Raw genomic sequence first — 21,324 nt, 5'->3', positions numbered from 1 at the left:
ATACAACAAAATACATCAACTATTTTATCCAGCTCTTTCAATTATTACATAAATAATATGAGTTTCACTTAAAAAAAAAATATATTCTGACGTGAGAAGTTTTCAGGGGTGGCTCGTTGGTCTAGGGGTATGATTCTCGCTTAGGGTGCAAGAGGTCCCAGCGTTCAAATCCCGGACAAGCCCAGCATTTAGCTGCCTTTTAGAGCCCATGATTGATGTTACATGCTTGATTTCAAAGCCTCAATTGAATTTTGCTTTTGCCATTTTACACAATTAGTTTGTAATTACTTAGGAGCATGTAGTACATTTTCAACCATGTGGTGGTACTTTAGGTAAAAAAAAACACATTCCCCATTATCTCAGTAACATAATACAACAAAATACATCAACTATTTTATCCAGCTCTTTCAATTATTACATAAATAATATGAGTTTCACTTTCAAAAAAAATATATTCTGACGTGAGAAGTTTTCAGGGGTGGCTCGTTGGTCTAGGGGTATGATTCTCGCTTTGGGTGCGAGAGGTCCCGGGTTCAAATCCCGGACGAGCCCAGCATTTAGCTGCCTTTTAGAGCCCATGATTGATGTTAAATGCTTGATTTCAAAGCATCAATTGAATTTTGCTCTTGCCATTTTACACAATTAGTTTGTAATTACTTATGAGTATTTAGGACATTTTCAACCATATGGTGGTACTTTGGGTAAAAAAACACATTCCCCATTATCTCAGTAACATAACACAACAATATTCATTAAATATTTTATCCAGCACTCTGCATTATTACGTATATAATGAGTTTCACTTTAAAAAAAAAAAATATTGTGACGTGAGAAGTTTTCAGGGGTGGCTCGTTGGTCTAGGGGTATGATTCTCGCTTTGGGTGCGAGAGGTCCCGGGTTCAAATCCCGGACGAGCCCAGCATTTAGCTGCCTTTTAGAGCCCATGATTGATGTTAAATGCTTGATTTCAAAGCATCAATTGAATTTTGCTCTTGCCATTTTACACAATTAGTTTGTAATTACTTATGAGTATTTAGGACATTTTCAACCATATGGTGGTACTTTGGGTAAAAAAACACATTCCCCATTATCTCAGTAACATAATACAACAAAATACATCAACTATTTTATCCAGCTCTTTCAATTATTACATAAATAATATGAGTTTCACTTAAAAAAAAATATATATTCTGACGTGAGAAGTTTTCAGGGGTGGCTCGTTGGTCTAGGGGTATGATTCTCGCTTAGGGTGCAAGAGGTCCCAGCGTTCAAATCCCGGACAAGCCCAGCATTTAGCTGCCTTTTAGAGCCCATGATTGATGTTACATGCTTGATTTCAAAGCCTCAATTGAATTTTGCTTTTGCCATTTTACACAATTAGTTTGTAATTACTTAGGAGCATGTAGTACATTTTCAACCATGTGGTGGTACTTTAGGTAAAAAAAAACACATTCCCCATTATCTCAGTAACATAATACAACAAAATACATCAACTATTTTATCCAGCTCTTTCAATTATTACATAAATAATATGAGTTTCACTTTCAAAAAAAATATATTCTGACGTGAGAAGTTTTCAGGGGTGGCTCGTTGGTCTAGGGGTATGATTCTCGCTTTGGGTGCGAGAGGTCCCGGGTTCAAATCCCGGACGAGCCCAGCATTTAGCTGCCTTTTAGAGCCCATGATTGATGTTACATGCTTGATTTCAAAGCATCAATTGAATTTTGCTCTTGCCATTTTACACAATTAGTTTGTAATTACTTATGAGTATTTAGGACATTTTCAACCATATGGTGGTACTTTGGGTAAAAAAACACATTCCCCATTATCTCAGTAACATAATACAACAAAATACATCAACTATTTTATCCAGCACTCTGCATTATTACGTATATAATGAGTTTCACTTTAAAAAAAAAAATATTGTGACGTGAGAAGTTTTCAGGGGTGGCTCGTTGGTCTAGGGGTATGATTCTCGCTTTGGGTGCGAGAGGTCCCGGCTTCAAATCCCGGACGAGCCCAGCATTTAGCTGCCTTTTAGAGCCCATGATTGATGTTAAATGCTTGATTTCAAAGCATCAATTGAATTTTGCTCTTGCCATTTTACACAATTAGTTTGTAATTACTTATGAGTATTTAGGACATTTTCAACCATATGGTGGTACTTTGGGTAAAAAAACACATTCCCCATTATCTCAGTAACATAACACAACAATATTCATTAAATATTTTATCCAGCACTCTGCATTATTACGTATATAATGAGTTTCACTTTAAAAAAAAAAAATATTGTGACGTGAGAAGTTTTCAGGGGTGGCTCGTTGGTCTAGGGGTATGATTCTCGCTTTGGGTGCGAGAGGTCCCGGGTTCAAATCCCGGACGAGCCCAGCATTTAGCTGCCTTTTAGAGCCCATGATTGATGTTAAATGCTTGATTTCAAAGCATCAATTGAATTTTGCTCTTGCCATTTTACACAATTAGTTTGTAATTACTTATGAGTATTTAGGACATTTTCAACCATATGGTGGTACTTTGGGTAAAAAAACACATTCCCCATTATCTCAGTAACATAATACAACAAAATACATCAACTATTTTATCCAGCTCTTTCAATTATTACATAAATAATATGAGTTTCACTTAAAAAAAAAAATATATTCTGACGTGAGAAGTTTTCAGGGGTGGCTCGTTGGTCTAGGGGTATGATTCTCGCTTAGGGTGCAAGAGGTCCCAGCGTTCAAATCCCGGACAAGCCCAGCATTTAGCTGCCTTTTAGAGCCCATGATTGATGTTACATGCTTGATTTCAAAGCCTCAATTGAATTTTGCTTTTGCCATTTTACACAATTAGTTTGTAATTACTTAGGAGCATGTAGTACATTTTCAACCATGTGGTGGTACTTTAGGTAAAAAAAAACACATTCCCCATTATCTCAGTAACATAATACAACAAAATACATCAACTATTTTATCCAGCTCTTTCAATTATTACATAAATAATATGAGTTTCACTTTCAAAAAAAATATATTCTGACGTGAGAAGTTTTCAGGGGTGGCTCGTTGGTCTAGGGGTATGATTCTCGCTTTGGGTGCGAGAGGTCCCGGGTTCAAATCCCGGACGAGCCCAGCATTTAGCTGCCTTTTAGAGCCCATGATTGATGTTACATGCTTGATTTCAAAGCATCAATTGAATTTTGCTCTTGCCATTTTACACAATTAGTTTGTAATTACTTATGAGTATTTAGGACATTTTCAACCATATGGTGGTACTTTGGGTAAAAAAACACATTCCCCATTATCTCAGTAACATAATACAACAAAATACATCAACTATTTTATCCAGCACTCTGCATTATTACGTATATAATGAGTTTCACTTTAAAAAAAAAAATATTGTGACGTGAGAAGTTTTCAGGGGTGGCTCGTTGGTCTAGGGGTATGATTCTCGCTTTGGGTGCGAGAGGTCCCGGCTTCAAATCCCGGACGAGCCCAGCATTTAGCTGCCTTTTAGAGCCCATGATTGATGTTACATGCTTGATTTCAAAGCATCAATTGAATTTTGCTCTTGCCATTTTACACAATTAGTTTGTAATTACTTATGAGTATTTAGGACATTTTCAACCATATGGTGGTACTTTGGGTAAAAAAACACATTCCCCATTATCTCAGTAACATAATACAACAAAATACATCAACTATTTTATCCAGCACTCTGCATTATTACGTATATAATGAGTTTCACTTTAAAAAAAAAAATATTGTGACGTGAGAAGTTTTCAGGGGTGGCTCGTTGGTCTAGGGGTATGATTCTCGCTTTGGGTGCGAGAGGTCCCGGGTTCAAATCCCGGACGAGCCCAGCATTTAGCTGCCTTTTAGAGCCCATGATTGATGTTACATGCTTGATTTCAAAGCATCAATTGAATTTTGCTCTTGCCATTTTACACAATTAGTTTGTAATTACTTATGAGTATTTAGGACATTTTCAACCATATGGTGGTACTTTGGGTAAAAAAACACATTCCCCATTATCTCAGTAACATAATACAACAAAATACATCAACTATTTTATCCAGCACTCTGCATTATTACGTATATAATGAGTTTCACTTTAAAAAAAAAAATATTGTGACGTGAGAAGTTTTCAGGGGTGGCTCGTTGGTCTAGGGGTATGATTCTCGCTTTGGGTGCGAGAGGTCCCGGCTTCAAATCCCGGACGAGCCCAGCATTTAGCTGCCTTTTAGAGCCCATGATTGATGTTAAATGCTTGATTTCAAAGCATCAATTGAATTTTGCTCTTGCCATTTTACACAATTAGTTTGTAATTACTTATGAGTATTTAGGACATTTTCAACCATATGGTGGTACTTTGGGTAAAAAAACACATTCCCCATTATCTCAGTAACATAACACAACAATATTCATTAAATATTTTATCCAGCACTCTGCATTATTACGTATATAATGAGTTTCACTTTAAAAAAAAAAAATATTGTGACGTGAGAAGTTTTCAGGGGTGGCTCGTTGGTCTAGGGGTATGATTCTCGCTTTGGGTGCGAGAGGTCCCGGGTTCAAATCCCGGACGAGCCCAGCATTTAGCTGCCTTTTAGAGCCCATGATTGATGTTAAATGCTTGATTTCAAAGCATCAATTGAATTTTGCTCTTGCCATTTTACACAATTAGTTTGTAATTACTTATGAGTATTTAGGACATTTTCAACCATATGGTGGTACTTTGGGTAAAAAAACACATTCCCCATTATCTCAGTAACATAATACAACAAAATACATCAACTATTTTATCCAGCTCTTTCAATTATTACATAAATAATATGAGTTTCACTTAAAAAAAAAAATATATTCTGACGTGAGAAGTTTTCAGGGGTGGCTCGTTGGTCTAGGGGTATGATTCTCGCTTAGGGTGCAAGAGGTCCCAGCGTTCAAATCCCGGACAAGCCCAGCATTTAGCTGCCTTTTAGAGCCCATGATTGATGTTACATGCTTGATTTCAAAGCCTCAATTGAATTTTGCTTTTGCCATTTTACACAATTAGTTTGTAATTACTTAGGAGCATGTAGTACATTTTCAACCATGTGGTGGTACTTTAGGTAAAAAAAAACACATTCCCCATTATCTCAGTAACATAATACAACAAAATACATCAACTATTTTATCCAGCTCTTTCAATTATTACATAAATAATATGAGTTTCACTTTCAAAAAAAATATATTCTGACGTGAGAAGTTTTCAGGGGTGGCTCGTTGGTCTAGGGGTATGATTCTCGCTTTGGGTGCGAGAGGTCCCGGGTTCAAATCCCGGACGAGCCCAGCATTTAGCTGCCTTTTAGAGCCCATGATTGATGTTACATGCTTGATTTCAAAGCATCAATTGAATTTTGCTCTTGCCATTTTACACAATTAGTTTGTAATTACTTATGAGTATTTAGGACATTTTCAACCATATGGTGGTACTTTGGGTAAAAAAACACATTCCCCATTATCTCAGTAACATAATACAACAAAATACATCAACTATTTTATCCAGCACTCTGCATTATTACGTATATAATGAGTTTCACTTTAAAAAAAAAAATATTGTGACGTGAGAAGTTTTCAGGGGTGGCTCGTTGGTCTAGGGGTATGATTCTCGCTTTGGGTGCGAGAGGTCCCGGCTTCAAATCCCGGACGAGCCCAGCATTTAGCTGCCTTTTAGAGCCCATGATTGATGTTACATGCTTGATTTCAAAGCATCAATTGAATTTTGCTCTTGCCATTTTACACAATTAGTTTGTAATTACTTATGAGTATTTAGGACATTTTCAACCATATGGTGGTACTTTGGGTAAAAAAACACATTCCCCATTATCTCAGTAACATAATACAACAAAATACATCAACTATTTTATCCAGCACTCTGCATTATTACGTATATAATGAGTTTCACTTTAAAAAAAAAAATATTGTGACGTGAGAAGTTTTCAGGGGTGGCTCGTTGGTCTAGGGGTATGATTCTCGCTTTGGGTGCGAGAGGTCCCGGGTTCAAATCCCGGACGAGCCCAGCATTTAGCTGCCTTTTAGAGCCCATGATTGATGTTACATGCTTGATTTCAAAGCATCAATTGAATTTTGCTCTTGCCATTTTACACAATTAGTTTGTAATTACTTATGAGTATTTAGGACATTTTCAACCATATGGTGGTACTTTGGGTAAAAAAACACATTCCCCATTATCTCAGTAACATAATACAACAAAATACATCAACTATTTTATCCAGCACTCTGCATTATTACGTATATAATGAGTTTCACTTTAAAAAAAAAAATATTGTGACGTGAGAAGTTTTCAGGGGTGGCTCGTTGGTCTAGGGGTATGATTCTCGCTTTGGGTGCGAGAGGTCCCGGCTTCAAATCCCGGACGAGCCCAGCATTTAGCTGCCTTTTAGAGCCCATGATTGATGTTAAATGCTTGATTTCAAAGCATCAATTGAATTTTGCTCTTGCCATTTTACACAATTAGTTTGTAATTACTTATGAGTATTTAGGACATTTTCAACCATATGGTGGTACTTTGGGTAAAAAAACACATTCCCCATTATCTCAGTAACATAACACAACAATATTCATTAAATATTTTATCCAGCACTCTGCATTATTACGTATATAATGAGTTTCACTTTAAAAAAAAAAAATATTGTGACGTGAGAAGTTTTCAGGGGTGGCTCGTTGGTCTAGGGGTATGATTCTCGCTTTGGGTGCGAGAGGTCCCGGGTTCAAATCCCGGACGAGCCCAGCATTTAGCTGCCTTTTAGAGCCCATGATTGATGTTAAATGCTTGATTTCAAAGCATCAATTGAATTTTGCTCTTGCCATTTTACACAATTAGTTTGTAATTACTTATGAGTATTTAGGACATTTTCAACCATATGGTGGTACTTTGGGTAAAAAAACACATTCCCCATTATCTCAGTAACATAATACAACAAAATACATCAACTATTTTATCCAGCTCTTTCAATTATTACATAAATAATATGAGTTTCACTTAAAAAAAAAAATATATTCTGACGTGAGAAGTTTTCAGGGGTGGCTCGTTGGTCTAGGGGTATGATTCTCGCTTAGGGTGCAAGAGGTCCCAGCGTTCAAATCCCGGACAAGCCCAGCATTTAGCTGCCTTTTAGAGCCCATGATTGATGTTACATGCTTGATTTCAAAGCCTCAATTGAATTTTGCTTTTGCCATTTTACACAATTAGTTTGTAATTACTTAGGAGCATGTAGTACATTTTCAACCATGTGGTGGTACTTTAGGTAAAAAAAAACACATTCCCCATTATCTCAGTAACATAATACAACAAAATACATCAACTATTTTATCCAGCTCTTTCAATTATTACATAAATAATATGAGTTTCACTTTCAAAAAAAATATATTCTGACGTGAGAAGTTTTCAGGGGTGGCTCGTTGGTCTAGGGGTATGATTCTCGCTTTGGGTGCGAGAGGTCCCGGGTTCAAATCCCGGACGAGCCCAGCATTTAGCTGCCTTTTAGAGCCCATGATTGATGTTACATGCTTGATTTCAAAGCATCAATTGAATTTTGCTCTTGCCATTTTACACAATTAGTTTGTAATTACTTATGAGTATTTAGGACATTTTCAACCATATGGTGGTACTTTGGGTAAAAAAACACATTCCCCATTATCTCAGTAACATAACACAACAATATTCATTAAATATTTTATCCAGCACTCTGCATTATTACGTATATAATGAGTTTCACTTTAAAAAAAAAAATATTGTGACGTGAGAAGTTTTCAGGGGTGGCTCGTTGGTCTAGGGGTATGATTCTCGCTTTGGGTGCGAGAGGTCCCGGCTTCAAATCCCGGACGAGCCCAGCATTTAGCTGCCTTTTAGAGCCCATGATTGATGTTACATGCTTGATTTCAAAGCATCAATTGAATTTTGCTCTTGCCATTTTACACAATTAGTTTGCAATTACTTATGAGTATTTAGGACATTTTCAACCATATGGTGGTACTTTGGGTAAAAAAACACATTCCCCATTATCTCAGTAACATAATACAACAAAATACATCAACTATTTTATCCAGCACTCTGCATTATTACGTATATAATGAGTTTCACTTTAAAAAAAAAATATTGTGACGTGAGAAGTTTTCAGGGGTGGCTCGTTGGTCTAGGGGTATGATTCTCGCTTTGGGTGCGAGAGGTCCCGGCTTCAAATCCCGGACGAGCCCAGCATTTAGCTGCCTTTTAGAGCCCATGATTGATGTTAAATGCTTGATTTCAAAGCATCAATTGAATTTTGCTCTTGCCATTTTACACAATTAGTTTGTAATTACTTATGAGTATTTAGGACATTTTCAACCATATGGTGGTACTTTGGGTAAAAAAACACATTCCCCATTATCTCAGTAACATAATACAACAAAATACATCAACTATTTTATCCAGCTCTTTCAATTATTACATAAATAATATGAGTTTCACTTTAAAAAAAAAATTATTCTGACGTGAGAAGTTTTCAGGGGTGGCTCGTTGGTCTAGGGGTATGATTCTCGCTTTGGGTGCGAGAGGTCCCGGGTTCAAATCCCGGACGAGCCCAGCATTTAGCTGCCTTTTAGAGCCCATGATTGATGTTACATGCTTGATTTCAAAGCATCAATTGAATTTTGCTCTTGCCATTTTACACAATTAGTTTGCAATTACTTATGAGTATTTAGGACATTTTCAACCATATGGTGGTACTTTGGGTAAAAAAACACATTCCCCATTATCTCAGTAACATAATACAACAAAATACATCAACTATTTTATCCAGCACTCTGCATTATTACGTATATAATGAGTTTCACTTTAAAAAAAAAATATTGTGACGTGAGAAGTTTTCAGGGGTGGCTCGTTGGTCTAGGGGTATGATTCTCGCTTTGGGTGCGAGAGGTCCCGGCTTCAAATCCCGGACGAGCCCAGCATTTAGCTGCCTTTTAGAGCCCATGATTGATGTTAAATGCTTGATTTCAAAGCATCAATTGAATTTTGCTCTTGCCATTTTACACAATTAGTTTGTAATTACTTATGAGTATTTAGGACATTTTCAACCATATGGTGGTACTTTGGGTAAAAAAACACATTCCCCATTATCTCAGTAACATAATACAACAAAATACATCAACTATTTTATCCAGCTCTTTCAATTATTACATAAATAATATGAGTTTCACTTTAAAAAAAAAATTATTCTGACGTGAGAAGTTTTCAGGGGTGGCTCGTTGGTCTAGGGGTATGATTCTCGCTTTGGGTGCGAGAGGTCCCGGGTTCAAATCCCGGACGAGCCCAGCATTTAGCTGCCTTTTAGAGCCCATGATTGATGTTACATGCTTGATTTCAAAGCATCAATTGAATTTTGCTCTTGCCATTTTACACAATTAGTTTGTAATTACTTATGAGTATTTAGGACATTTTCAACCATATGGTGGTACTTTGGGTAAAAAAACACATTCCCCATTATCTCAGTAACATAACACAACAATATTCATTAAATATTTTATCCAGCACTCTGCATTATTACGTATATAATGAGTTTCACTTTAAAAAAAAAAATATTGTGACGTGAGAAGTTTTCAGGGGTGGCTCGTTGGTCTAGGGGTATGATTCTCGCTTTGGGTGCGAGAGGTCCCGGCTTCAAATCCCGGACGAGCCCAGCATTTAGCTGCCTTTTAGAGCCCATGATTGATGTTACATGCTTGATTTCAAAGCATCAATTGAATTTTGCTCTTGCCATTTTACACAATTAGTTTGTAATTACTTATGAGTATTTAGGACATTTTCAACCATATGGTGGTACTTTGGGTAAAAAAACACATTCCCCATTATCTCAGTAACATAATACAACAAAATACATCAACTATTTTATCCAGCTCTTTCAATTATTACATAAATAATATGAGTTTCACTTTAAAAAAAAAATTATTCTGACGTGAGAAGTTTTCAGGGGTGGCTCGTTGGTCTAGGGGTATGATTCTCGCTTTGGGTGCGAGAGGTCCCGGGTTCAAATCCCGGACGAGCCCAGCATTTAGCTGCCTTTTAGAGCCCATGATTGATGTTACATGCTTGATTTCAAAGCATCAATTGAATTTTGCTCTTGCCATTTTACACAATTAGTTTGTAATTACTTATGAGTATTTAGGACATTTTCAACCATATGGTGGTACTTTGGGTAAAAAAACACATTCCCCATTATCTCAGTAACATAACACAACAATATTCATTAAATATTTTATCCAGCACTCTGCATTATTACGTATATAATGAGTTTCACTTTAAAAAAAAAAATATTGTGACGTGAGAAGTTTTCAGGGGTGGCTCGTTGGTCTAGGGGTATGATTCTCGCTTTGGGTGCGAGAGGTCCCGGCTTCAAATCCCGGACGAGCCCAGCATTTAGCTGCCTTTTAGAGCCCATGATTGATGTTACATGCTTGATTTCAAAGCATCAATTGAATTTTGCTCTTGCCATTTTACACAATTAGTTTGTAATTACTTATGAGTATTTAGGACATTTTCAACCATATGGTGGTACTTTGGGTAAAAAACACATTCCCCATTATCTCAGTAACATAATACAACAAAATACATCAACTATTTTATCCAGCTCTTTCAATTATTACATAAATAATATGAGTTTCACTTTAAAAAAAAAATTATTCTGACGTGAGAAGTTTTCAGGGGTGGCTCGTTGGTCTAGGGGTATGATTCTCGCTTTGGGTGCGAGAGGTCCCGGGTTCAAATCCCGGACGAGCCCAGCATTTAGCTGCCTTTTAGAGCCCATGATTGATGTTACATGCTTGATTTCAAAGCATCAATTGAATTTTGCTCTTGCCATTTTACACAATTAGTTTGTAATTACTTATGAGTATTTAGGACATTTTCAACCATATGGTGGTACTTTGGGTAAAAAAACACATTCCCCATTATCTCAGTAACATAACACAACAATATTCATTAAATATTTTATCCAGCACTCTGCATTATTACGTATATAATGAGTTTCACTTTAAAAAAAAAAATATTGTGACGTGAGAAGTTTTCAGGGGTGGCTCGTTGGTCTAGGGGTATGATTCTCGCTTTGGGTGCGAGAGGTCCCGGCTTCAAATCCCGGACGAGCCCAGCATTTAGCTGCCTTTTAGAGCCCATGATTGATGTTACATGCTTGATTTCAAAGCATCAATTGAATTTTGCTCTTGCCATTTTACACAATTAGTTTGTAATTACTTATGAGTATTTAGGACATTTTCAACCATATGGTGGTACTTTGGGTAAAAAAACACATTCCCCATTATCTCAGTAACATAATACAACAAAATACATCAACTATTTTATCCAGCTCTTTCAATTATTACATAAATAATATGAGTTTCACTTTAAAAAAAAAATTATTCTGACGTGAGAAGTTTTCAGGGGTGGCTCGTTGGTCTAGGGGTATGATTCTTGCTTTGGGTGCGAGAGGTCCCGGGTTCAAATCCCGGACGAGCCCAGCATTTAGCTGCCTTTTTAGAGCCCATGATTGATGTTAAATGCTTGATTTCAAAGCATCAATTGAATTTTGCTCTTGCCATTTTACACAATTAGTTTGTAATTACGTATGAGTATTTAGGACATTTTCAACCATATGGTGGTACTTTGGGTAAAAAAACACATTCCCCATTATCTCAGTAACATAACACAACAATATTCATTAAATATTTTATCCAGCACTCTGCATTATTACGTATATAATGATTTTCACTTTAAAAAAAAAAATATTGTGACGTGAGAAGTTTTCAGGGGTGGCTCGTTGGTCTAGGGGTATGATTCTCGCTTTGGGTGCGAGAGGTCCCGGGTTCAAATCCCGGACGAGCCCAGCATTTAGCTGCCTTTTAGAGCCCATGATTGATGTTAAATGCTTGATTTCAAAGCATCAATTGAATTTTGCTCTTGCCATTTTACACAATTAGTTTGTAATTACTTATGAGTATTTAGGACATTTTCAACCATATGGTGGTACTTTGGGTAAAAAAACACATTCCCCATTATCTCAGTAACATAATACAACAAAATACATCAACTATTTTATCCAGCTCTTTCAATTATTACATAAATAATATGAGTTTCACTTTAAAAAAAAAATTATTCTGACGTGAGAAGTTTTCAGGGGTGGCTCGTTGGTCTAGGGGTATGATTCTCGCTTTGGGTGCGAGAGGTCCCGGGTTCAAATCCCGGACGAGCCCAGCATTTAGCTGCCTTTTAGAGCCCATGATTGATGTTACATGCTTGATTTCAAAGCATCAATTGAATTTTGCTCTTGCCATTTTACACAATTAGTTTGTAATTACTTATGAGTATTTAGGACATTTTCAACCATATGGTGGTACTTTGGGTAAAAAAACACATTCCCCATTATCTCAGTAACATAACACAACAATATTCATTAAATATTTTATCCAGCACTCTGCATTATTACGTATATAATGAGTTTCACTTTAAAAAAAAAAATATTGTGACGTGAGAAGTTTTCAGGGGTGGCTCGTTGGTCTAGGGGTATGATTCTCGCTTTGGGTGCGAGAGGTCCCGGCTTCAAATCCCGGACGAGCCCAGCATTTAGCTGCCTTTTAGAGCCCATGATTGATGTTACATGCTTGATTTCAAAGCATCAATTGAATTTTGCTCTTGCCATTTTACACAATTAGTTTGTAATTACTTATGAGTATTTAGGACATTTTCAACCATATGGTGGTACTTTGGGTAAAAAAACACATTCCCCATTATCTCAGTAACATAATACAACAAAATACATCAACTATTTTATCCAGCACTCTGCATTATTACGTATATAATGAGTTTCACTTTAAAAAAAAAATATTGTGACGTGAGAAGTTTTCAGGGGTGGCTCGTTGGTCTAGGGGTATGATTCTCGCTTTGGGTGCGAGAGGTCCCGGCTTCAAATCCCGGACGAGCCCAGCATTTAGCTGCCTTTTAGAGCCCATGATTGATGTTAAATGCTTGATTTCAAAGCATCAATTGAATTTTGCTCTTGCCATTTTACACAATTAGTTTGTAATTACTTATGAGTATTTAGGACATTTTCAACCATATGGTGGTACTTTGGGTAAAAAAACACATTCCCCATTATCTCAGTAACATAATACAACAAAATACATCAACTATTTTATCCAGCTCTTTCAATTATTACATAAATAATATGAGTTTCACTTTAAAAAAAAAATTGTTCTGACGTGAGAAGTTTTCAGGGGTGGCTCGTTGGTCTAGGGGTATGATTCTCGCTTTGGGTGCGAGAGGTCCCGGGTTCAAATCCCGGACGAGCCCAGCATTTAGCTGCCTTTTAGAGCCCATGATTGATGTTAAATGCTTGATTTCAAAGCATCAATTGAATTTTGCTCTTGCCATTTTACACAATTAGTTTGTAATTACTTATGAGTATTTAGGACATTTTCAACCATATGGTGGTACTTTGGGTAAAAAAACACATTCCCCATTATCTCAGTAACATAACACAACAATATTCATTAAATATTTTATCCAGCACTCTGCATTATTACGTATATAATGAGTTTCACTTTAAAAAAAAAAATATTGTGACGTGAGAAGTTTTCAGGGGTGGCTCGTTGGTCTAGGGGTATGATTCTCGCTTTGGGTGCGAGAGGTCCTGGCTTCAAATCCCGGACGAGCCCAGCATTTAGCTGCCTTTTAGAGCCCATGATTGATGTTACATGCTTGATTTCAAAGCATCAATTGAATTTTGCTCTTGCCATTTTACACAATTAGTTTGTAATTACTTATGAGTATTTAGGACATTTTCAACCATATGGTGGTACTTTGGGTAAAAAAACACATTCCCCATTATTTTAGTAACATAATACAACAAAATACATCAACTATTTTATCCAGCTCTTTCAATTATTACATAAATAATATGAGTTTCACTTTAAAAAAAAAATTATTCTGACTTGAGAAGTTTTCAGGGGTGGCTCGTTGGTCTAGGGGTATGATTCTTGCTTTGGGTGCGAGAGGTCCCGGGTTCAAATCCCGGACGAGCCCAGCATTTAGCTGCCTTTTAGAGCCCATGATTGATGTTAAATGCTTGATTTCAAAGCATCAATTGAATTTTGCTCTTGCCATTTTACACAATTAGTTTGTAATTACTTATGAGTATTTAGGACATTTTCAACCATATGGTGGTACTTTGGGTAAAAAAACACATTCCCCATTATCTCAGTAACATAACACAACAATATTCATTAAATATTTTATCCAGCACTCTGCATTATTACGTATATAATGAGTTTCACTTTAAAAAAAAAAAATATTGTGACGTGAGAAGTTTTCAGGGGTGGCTCGTTGGTCTAGGGGTATGATTCTCGCTTAGGGTGCAAGAGGTCCCAGCGTTCAAATCCCGGACAAGCCCAGCATTTAGCTGCCTTTTAGAGCCCATGATTGATGTTACATGCTTGATTTCAAAGCCTCAATTGAATTTTGCTTTTGCCATTTTACACAATTAGTTTGTAATTACTTAGGAGCATGTAGTACATTTTCAACCATGTGGTGGTACTTTAGGTAAAAAAAAACACATTCCCCATTATCTCAGTAACATAATACAACAAAATACATCAACTATTTTATCCAGCTCTTTCAATTATTACATAAATAATATGAGTTTCACTTTCAAAAAAAATATATTCTGACGTGAGAAGTTTTCAGGGGTGGCTCGTTGGTCTAGGGGTATGATTCTCGCTTTGGGTGCGAGAGGTCCCGGGTTCAAATCCCGGACGAGCCCAGCATTTAGCTGCCTTTTAGAGCCCATGATTGATGTTACATGCTTGATTTCAAAGCATCAATTGAATTTTGCTCTTGCCATTTTACACAATTAGTTTGTAATTACTTATGAGTATTTAGGACATTTTCAACCATATGGTGGTACTTTGGGTAAAAAAACACATTCCCCATTATCTCAGTAACATAATACAACAAAATACATCAACTATTTTATCCAGCACTCTGCATTATTACGTATATAATGAGTTTCACTTTAAAAAAAAAAATATTGTGACGTGAGAAGTTTTCAGGGGTGGCTCGTTGGTCTAGGGGTATGATTCTCGCTTTGGGTGCGAGAGGTCCCGGCTTCAAATCCCGGACGAGCCCAGCATTTAGCTGCCTTTTAGAGCCCATGATTGATGTTACATGCTTGATTTCAAAGCATCAATTGAATTTTGCTCTTGCCATTTTACACAATTAGTTTGTAATTACTTATGAGTATTTAGGACATTTTCAACCATATGGTGGTACTTTGGGTAAAAAAACACATTCCCCATTATCTCAGTAACATAATACAACAAAATACATCAACTATTTTATCCAGCACTCTGCATTATTACGTATATAATGAGTTTCACTTTAAAAAAAAAAATATTGTGACGTGAGAAGTTTTCAGGGGTGGCTCGTTGGTCTAGGGGTATGATTCTCGCTTTGGGTGCGAGAGGTCCCGGCTTCAAATCCCCGACGAGCCCAGCATTTAGCTGCCTTTTAGAGCCCATGATTGATGTTAAATGCTTGATTTCAAAGCATCAATTGAATTTTGCTCTTGCCATTTTACACAATTAGTTTGTAATTACTTATGAGTATTTAGGACATTTTCAACCATATGGTGGTACTTTGGGTAAAAAAACACATTCCCCATTATCTCAGTAACATAATACAACAAAATACATCAACTATTTTATCCAGCTCTTTCAATTATTACATAAATAATATGAGTTTCACTTTAAAAAAAAAATTGTTCTGACGTGAGAAGTTTTCAGGGGTGGCTCGTTGGTCTAGGGGTATGATTCTCGCTTTGGGTGCGAGAGGTCCCGGGTTCAAATCCCGGACGAGCCCAGCATTTAGCTGCCTTTTAGAGCCCATGATTGATGTTAAATGCTTGATTTCAAAGCATCAATTGAATTTTGCTCTTGCCATTTTACACAATTAGTTTGTAATTACTTATGAGTATTTAGGAAATTTTCAACCATATGGTGGTACTTTGGGTAAAAAAACACATTCCCCATTATCTCAGTAACATAACACAACAATATTCATTAAATATTTTATCCAGCACTCTGCATTATTACGTATATAATGAGTTTCACTTTAAAAAAAAAAATATTGTGACGTGAGAAGTTTTCAGGGGTGGCTCGTTGGTCTAGGGGTATGATTCTCGCTTTGGGTGCGAGAGGTCCTGGCTTCAAATCCCGGTCGAGCCCAGCATTTAGCTGCCTTTTAGAGCCCATGATTGATGTTACATGCTTGATTTCAAAGCATCAATTGAATTTTGCTCTTGCCATTTTACACAATTAGTTTGTAATTACTTATGAGTATTTAGGACATTTTCAACCATATGGTGGTACTTTGGGTAAAAAAACACATTCCCCATTATCTCAGTAACATAATACAACAAAATACATCAACTATTTTATCCAGCTCTTTCAATTATTACATAAATAATATGAGTTTCACTTTAAAAAAAAATTTATTCTGACTTGAGAAGTTTTCAGGGGTGGCTCGTTGGTCTAGGGGTATGATTCTTGCTTTGGGTGCGAGAGGTCCCGGGTTCAAATCCCGGACGAGCCCAGCATTTAGCTGCCTTTTAGAGCCCATGATTGATGTTAAATGCTTGATTTCAAAGCATCAATTGAATTTTGCTCTTGCCATTTTACACAATTAGTTTGTAATTACTTATGAGTATTTAGGACATTTTCAACCATATGGTGGTACTTTGGGTAAAAAAACACATTCCCCATTATCTCAGTAACATAACACAACAATATTCATTAAATATTTTATCCAGCACTCTGCATTATTACGTATATAATGAGTTTCACTTTAAAAAAAAAAATATTGTGACGTGAGAAGTTTTCAGGGGTGGCTCGTTGGTCTAGGGGTATGATTCTCGCTTTGGGTGCGAGAGGTCCTGGCTTCAAATCCCGGACGAGCCCAGCATTTAGCTGCCTTTTAGAGCCCATGATTGATGTTACATGCTTGATTTCAAAGCATCAATTGAATTTTGCTCTTGCCATTTTACACAATTAGTTTGTAATTACTTATGAGTATTTAGGACATTTTCAACCATATGGTGGTACTTTGGGTAAAAAAACACATTCCCCATTATCTCAGTAACATAATACAACAAAATACATCAACTATTTTATCCAGCTCTTTCAATTATTACATAAATAATATGAGTTTCACTTTAAAAAAAAATATTGTGACGTGAGAAGTTTTCAGGGGTGGCTCGTTGGTCTAGGGGTATGATTCTCGCTTTGGGTGCGAGAGGTCCCGGGTTCAAATCCCGGACGAGCCCAGCATTTAGCTGCCTTTTAGAGCCCATGATTGATGTTAAATGCTTGATTTCAAAGCATCAATTGAATTTTGCTCTTGCCATTTTACACAATTAGTTTGTAATTACTTATGAGTATTTAGGACATTTTCAACCATATGGTGGTACTTTGGGTAAAAAAACACATTCCCCATTATCTCAGTAACATAATACAACAAAATACATCAACTATTTTATCCAGCTCTTTCAATTATTACATAAATAATATGAGTTTCACTTAAAAAAAAAAAATATTCTGACGTGAGAAGTTTTCAGGGGTGGCTCGTTGGTCTAGGGGTATGATTCTCGCTTAGGGTGCAAGAGGTCCCAGCGTTCAAATCCCGGACAAGCCCAGCATTTAGCTGCCTTTTAGAGCCCATGATTGATGTTACATGCTTGATTTCAAAGCCTCAATTGAATTTTGCTTTTGCCATTTTACACAATTAGTTTGTAATTACTTAGGAGCATGTAGTACATTTTCAACCATGTGGTGGTACTTTAGGTAAAAAAAAACACATTCCCCATTATCTCAGTAACATAATACAACAAAATACATCAACTATTTTATCCAGCTCTTTCAATTATTACATAAATAATATGAGTTTTACTTTCAAAAAAAATATATTCTGACGTGAGAAGTTTTCAGGGGTGGCTCGTTGGTCTAGGGGTATGATTCTCGCTTTGGGTGCGAGAGGTCCCGGGTTCAAATCCCGGACGAGCCCAGCATTTAGCTGCCTTTTAGAGCCCATGATTGATGTTACATGCTTGATTTCAAAGCATCAATTGAATTTTGCTCTTGCCATTTTACACAATTAGTTTGTAAGTACTTATGAGTATTTAGGACATTTTCAACCATATGGTGGTACTTTGGGTAAAAAAACACATTCCCCATTATCTCAGTAACATAATACAACAAAATACATCAACTATTTTATCCAGCACTCTGCATTATTACGTATATAAGGAGTTTCACTTTAAAAAAAAAAATATTGTGACGTGAGAAGTTTTCAGGGGTGGCTCGTTGGTCTAGGGGTATGATTCTCGCTTTGGGTGCGAGAGGTCCCGGCTTCAAATCCCGGACGAGCCCAGCATTTAGCTGCCTTTTAGAGCCCATGATTGATGTTACATGCTTGATTTCAAAGCATCAATTGAATTTTGCTCTTGCCATTTTACACAATTAGTTTGTAATTACTTATGAGTATTTAGGACATTTTCAACCATATGGTGGTACTTTGGGTAAAAAAACACATTCCCCATTATCTCAGTAACATAATACAACAAAATACATCAACTATTTTATCCAGCACTCTGCATTATTACGTATATAATGAGTTTCACTTTAAAAAAAAAAATATTGTGACGTGAGAAGTTTTCAGGGGTGGCTCGTTGGTCTAGGGGTATGATTCTCGCTTTGGGTGCGAGAGGTCCCGGCTTCAAATCCCCGACGAGCCCAGCATTTAGCTGCCTTTTAGAGCCCATGATTGATGTTACATGCTTGATTTCAAAGCATCAATTGAATTTTGCTCTTGCCATTTTACACAATTAGTTTGTAATTACTTATGAGTATTTAGGACATTTTCAACCATATGGTGGTACTTTGGGTAAAAAAACACATTCCCCATTATCTCAGTAACATAATACAACAAAATACATCAACTATTTTATCCAGCACTCTGCATTATTACGTATATAATGAGTTTCACTTTAAAAAAAAAAATATTGTGACGTGAGAAGTTTTCAGGGGTGGCTCGTTGGTCTAGGGGTATGATTCTCGCTTTGGGTGCGAGAGGTCCCGGCTTCAAATCCCCGACGAGCCCAGCATTTAGCTGCCTTTTAGAGCCCATGATTGATGTTACATGCTTGATTTCAAAGCATCAATTGAATTTTGCTCTTGCCATTTTACACAATTAGTTTGTAATTACTTATGAGTATTTAGGACATTTTCAACCATATGGTGGTACTTTGGGTAAAAAAACACATTCCCCATTATCTCAGTAACATAATACAACAAAATACATCAACTATTTTATCCAGCACTCTGCATTATTACGTATATAAGGAGTTTCACTTTAAAAAAAAAAATATTGTGACGTGAGAAGTTTTCAGGGGTGGCTCGTTGGTCTAGGGGTATGATTCTCGCTTTGGGTGCGAGAGGTCCCGGCTTCAAATCCCGGACGAGCCCAGCATTTAGCTGCCTTTTAGAGCCCATGATTGATGTTACATGCTTGATTTCAAAGCATCAATTGAATTTTGCTCTTGCCATTTTACACAATTAGTTTGTAATTACTTATGAGTATTTAGGACATTTTCAACCATATGGTGGTACTTTGGGTAAAAAAACACATTCCCCATTATCTCAGTAACATAATACAACAAAATACATCAACTATTTTATCCAGCACTCTGCATTATTACGTATATAATGAGTTTCACTTTAAAAAAAAAAATATTGTGACGTGAGAAGTTTTCAGGGGTGGCTCGTTGGTCTAGGGGTATGATTCTCGCTTTGGGTGCGAGAGGTCCCGGCTTCAAATCCCCGACGAGCCCAGCATTTAGCTGCCTTTTAGAGCCCATGATTGATGTTAAATGCTTGATTTCAAAGCATCAATTGAATTTTGCTCTTGCCATTTTACACAATTAGTTTGTAATTACTTATGAGTATTTAGGACATTTTCAACCATATGGTGGTACTTTGGGTAAAAAAACACATTCCCCATTATCTCAGTAACATAATACAACAAAATACATCAACTATTTTATCCAGCTCTTTCAATTATTACATAAATAATATGAGTTTCACTTTAAAAAAAAAATTGTTCTGACGTGAGAAGTTTTCAGGGGTGGCTCGTTGGTCTAGGGGTATGATTCTCGCTTTGGGTGCGAGAGGTCCCGGGTTCAAATCCCGGACGAGCCCAGCATTTAGCTGCCTTTTAGAGCCCATGATTGATGTTAAATGCTTGATTTCAAAGCATCAATTGAATTTTGCTCTTGCCATTTTACACAATTAGTTTGTAATTACTTATGAGTATTTAGGACATTTTCAACCATATGGTGGTACTTTGGGTAAAAAAACACATTCCCCATTATCTCAGTAACATAACACAACAATATTCATTAAATATTTTATCCAGCACTCTGCATTATTACGTATATAATGAGTTTCACTTTAAAAAAAAAAATATTGTGACGTGAGAAGTTTTCAGGGGTGGCTCGTTGGTCTAGGGGTATGATTCTCGCTTTGGGTGCGAGAGGTCCTGGCTTCAAATCCCGGACGAGCCCAGCATTTAGCTGCCTTTTAGAGCCCATGATTGATGTTACATGCTTGATTTCAAAGCATCAATTGAATTTTGCTCTTGCCATTTTACACAATTAGTTTGTAATTACTTATGAGTATTTAGGACATTTTCAACCATATGGTGGTACTTTGGGTAAAAAAACACATTCCCCATTATCTCAGTAACATAATACAACAAAATACATCAACTATTTTATCCAGCTCTTTCAATTATTACATAAATAATATGAGTTTCACTTTAAAAAAAAATTTATTCTGACTTGAGAAGTTTTCAGGGGTGGCTCGTTGGTCTAGGGGTATGATTCTTGCTTTGGGTGCGAGAGGTCCCGGGTTCAAATCCCGGACGAGCCCAGCATTTAGCTGCCTTTTAGAGCCCATGATTGATGTTAAATGCTTGATTTCAAAGCATCAATTGAATTTTGCTCTTGCCATTTTACACAATTAGTTTGTAATTACTTATGAGTATTTAGGACATTTTCAACCATATGGTGGTACTTTGGGTAAAAAAACACATTCCCCATTATCTCAGTAACATAATACAACAAAATACATCAACTATTTTATCCAGCTCTTTCAATTATTACATAAATAATATGAGTTTCACTTTAAAAAA

The 21,324-nt window shown here is 36.5% G+C and overlaps 23 non-coding genes across 23 annotated transcripts; all 23 read left to right on the top strand.

Annotated features, from left to right (window-relative positions):
- Positions 1 to 480: 480 nt before the first annotated feature.
- Positions 481 to 552, top strand: TRNAP-UGG (transfer RNA proline (anticodon UGG)). The gene has a single exon. It is a non-coding gene; the product is annotated as a tRNA-Pro (tRNA).
- A 294-nt stretch (positions 553 to 846) lies between these two features.
- Positions 847 to 918, top strand: TRNAP-UGG (transfer RNA proline (anticodon UGG)). The gene has a single exon. It is a non-coding gene; the product is annotated as a tRNA-Pro (tRNA).
- A 666-nt stretch (positions 919 to 1,584) lies between these two features.
- On the top strand, positions 1,585 to 1,656 carry TRNAP-UGG (transfer RNA proline (anticodon UGG)). Its single transcript has one exon. It is a non-coding gene; the product is annotated as a tRNA-Pro (tRNA).
- Positions 1,657 to 2,315: 659 nt separating this feature from the next.
- Positions 2,316 to 2,387, top strand: TRNAP-UGG (transfer RNA proline (anticodon UGG)). Its single transcript has one exon. It is a non-coding gene; the product is annotated as a tRNA-Pro (tRNA).
- Positions 2,388 to 3,053: 666 nt separating this feature from the next.
- TRNAP-UGG (transfer RNA proline (anticodon UGG)) lies at positions 3,054 to 3,125 on the top strand. The gene has a single exon. It is a non-coding gene; the product is annotated as a tRNA-Pro (tRNA).
- A 658-nt stretch (positions 3,126 to 3,783) lies between these two features.
- TRNAP-UGG (transfer RNA proline (anticodon UGG)) lies at positions 3,784 to 3,855 on the top strand. The gene has a single exon. It is a non-coding gene; the product is annotated as a tRNA-Pro (tRNA).
- Positions 3,856 to 4,514: 659 nt separating this feature from the next.
- Positions 4,515 to 4,586, top strand: TRNAP-UGG (transfer RNA proline (anticodon UGG)). Its single transcript has one exon. It is a non-coding gene; the product is annotated as a tRNA-Pro (tRNA).
- Positions 4,587 to 5,252: 666 nt separating this feature from the next.
- On the top strand, positions 5,253 to 5,324 carry TRNAP-UGG (transfer RNA proline (anticodon UGG)). The gene has a single exon. It is a non-coding gene; the product is annotated as a tRNA-Pro (tRNA).
- A 658-nt stretch (positions 5,325 to 5,982) lies between these two features.
- On the top strand, positions 5,983 to 6,054 carry TRNAP-UGG (transfer RNA proline (anticodon UGG)). Its single transcript has one exon. It is a non-coding gene; the product is annotated as a tRNA-Pro (tRNA).
- A 659-nt stretch (positions 6,055 to 6,713) lies between these two features.
- Positions 6,714 to 6,785, top strand: TRNAP-UGG (transfer RNA proline (anticodon UGG)). The gene has a single exon. It is a non-coding gene; the product is annotated as a tRNA-Pro (tRNA).
- Positions 6,786 to 7,451: 666 nt separating this feature from the next.
- On the top strand, positions 7,452 to 7,523 carry TRNAP-UGG (transfer RNA proline (anticodon UGG)). The gene has a single exon. It is a non-coding gene; the product is annotated as a tRNA-Pro (tRNA).
- Positions 7,524 to 8,547: 1,024 nt separating this feature from the next.
- TRNAP-UGG (transfer RNA proline (anticodon UGG)) lies at positions 8,548 to 8,619 on the top strand. Its single transcript has one exon. It is a non-coding gene; the product is annotated as a tRNA-Pro (tRNA).
- Positions 8,620 to 9,278: 659 nt separating this feature from the next.
- Positions 9,279 to 9,350, top strand: TRNAP-UGG (transfer RNA proline (anticodon UGG)). Its single transcript has one exon. It is a non-coding gene; the product is annotated as a tRNA-Pro (tRNA).
- A 660-nt stretch (positions 9,351 to 10,010) lies between these two features.
- On the top strand, positions 10,011 to 10,082 carry TRNAP-UGG (transfer RNA proline (anticodon UGG)). Its single transcript has one exon. It is a non-coding gene; the product is annotated as a tRNA-Pro (tRNA).
- A 659-nt stretch (positions 10,083 to 10,741) lies between these two features.
- Positions 10,742 to 10,813, top strand: TRNAP-UGG (transfer RNA proline (anticodon UGG)). Its single transcript has one exon. It is a non-coding gene; the product is annotated as a tRNA-Pro (tRNA).
- Positions 10,814 to 11,839: 1,026 nt separating this feature from the next.
- Positions 11,840 to 11,911, top strand: TRNAP-UGG (transfer RNA proline (anticodon UGG)). The gene has a single exon. It is a non-coding gene; the product is annotated as a tRNA-Pro (tRNA).
- Positions 11,912 to 12,206: 295 nt separating this feature from the next.
- TRNAP-UGG (transfer RNA proline (anticodon UGG)) lies at positions 12,207 to 12,278 on the top strand. Its single transcript has one exon. It is a non-coding gene; the product is annotated as a tRNA-Pro (tRNA).
- Positions 12,279 to 13,302: 1,024 nt separating this feature from the next.
- TRNAP-UGG (transfer RNA proline (anticodon UGG)) lies at positions 13,303 to 13,374 on the top strand. Its single transcript has one exon. It is a non-coding gene; the product is annotated as a tRNA-Pro (tRNA).
- Positions 13,375 to 14,770: 1,396 nt separating this feature from the next.
- TRNAP-UGG (transfer RNA proline (anticodon UGG)) lies at positions 14,771 to 14,842 on the top strand. The gene has a single exon. It is a non-coding gene; the product is annotated as a tRNA-Pro (tRNA).
- Positions 14,843 to 15,867: 1,025 nt separating this feature from the next.
- TRNAP-UGG (transfer RNA proline (anticodon UGG)) lies at positions 15,868 to 15,939 on the top strand. Its single transcript has one exon. It is a non-coding gene; the product is annotated as a tRNA-Pro (tRNA).
- A 1,390-nt stretch (positions 15,940 to 17,329) lies between these two features.
- TRNAP-UGG (transfer RNA proline (anticodon UGG)) lies at positions 17,330 to 17,401 on the top strand. Its single transcript has one exon. It is a non-coding gene; the product is annotated as a tRNA-Pro (tRNA).
- A 665-nt stretch (positions 17,402 to 18,066) lies between these two features.
- On the top strand, positions 18,067 to 18,138 carry TRNAP-UGG (transfer RNA proline (anticodon UGG)). Its single transcript has one exon. It is a non-coding gene; the product is annotated as a tRNA-Pro (tRNA).
- Positions 18,139 to 20,258: 2,120 nt separating this feature from the next.
- TRNAP-UGG (transfer RNA proline (anticodon UGG)) lies at positions 20,259 to 20,330 on the top strand. The gene has a single exon. It is a non-coding gene; the product is annotated as a tRNA-Pro (tRNA).
- The last annotated feature ends 994 nt before the right edge of the window (positions 20,331 to 21,324 follow it).

Source organism: Crinia signifera, chromosome 6 (assembly GCF_055691185.1).
Source record: "Crinia signifera chromosome 6, ASM5569118v1, whole genome shotgun sequence".
Taxonomy (NCBI): domain Eukaryota; kingdom Metazoa; phylum Chordata; class Amphibia; order Anura; family Myobatrachidae; genus Crinia; species Crinia signifera.
This window is presented reverse-complemented; position numbering and strand designations above follow the sequence as displayed.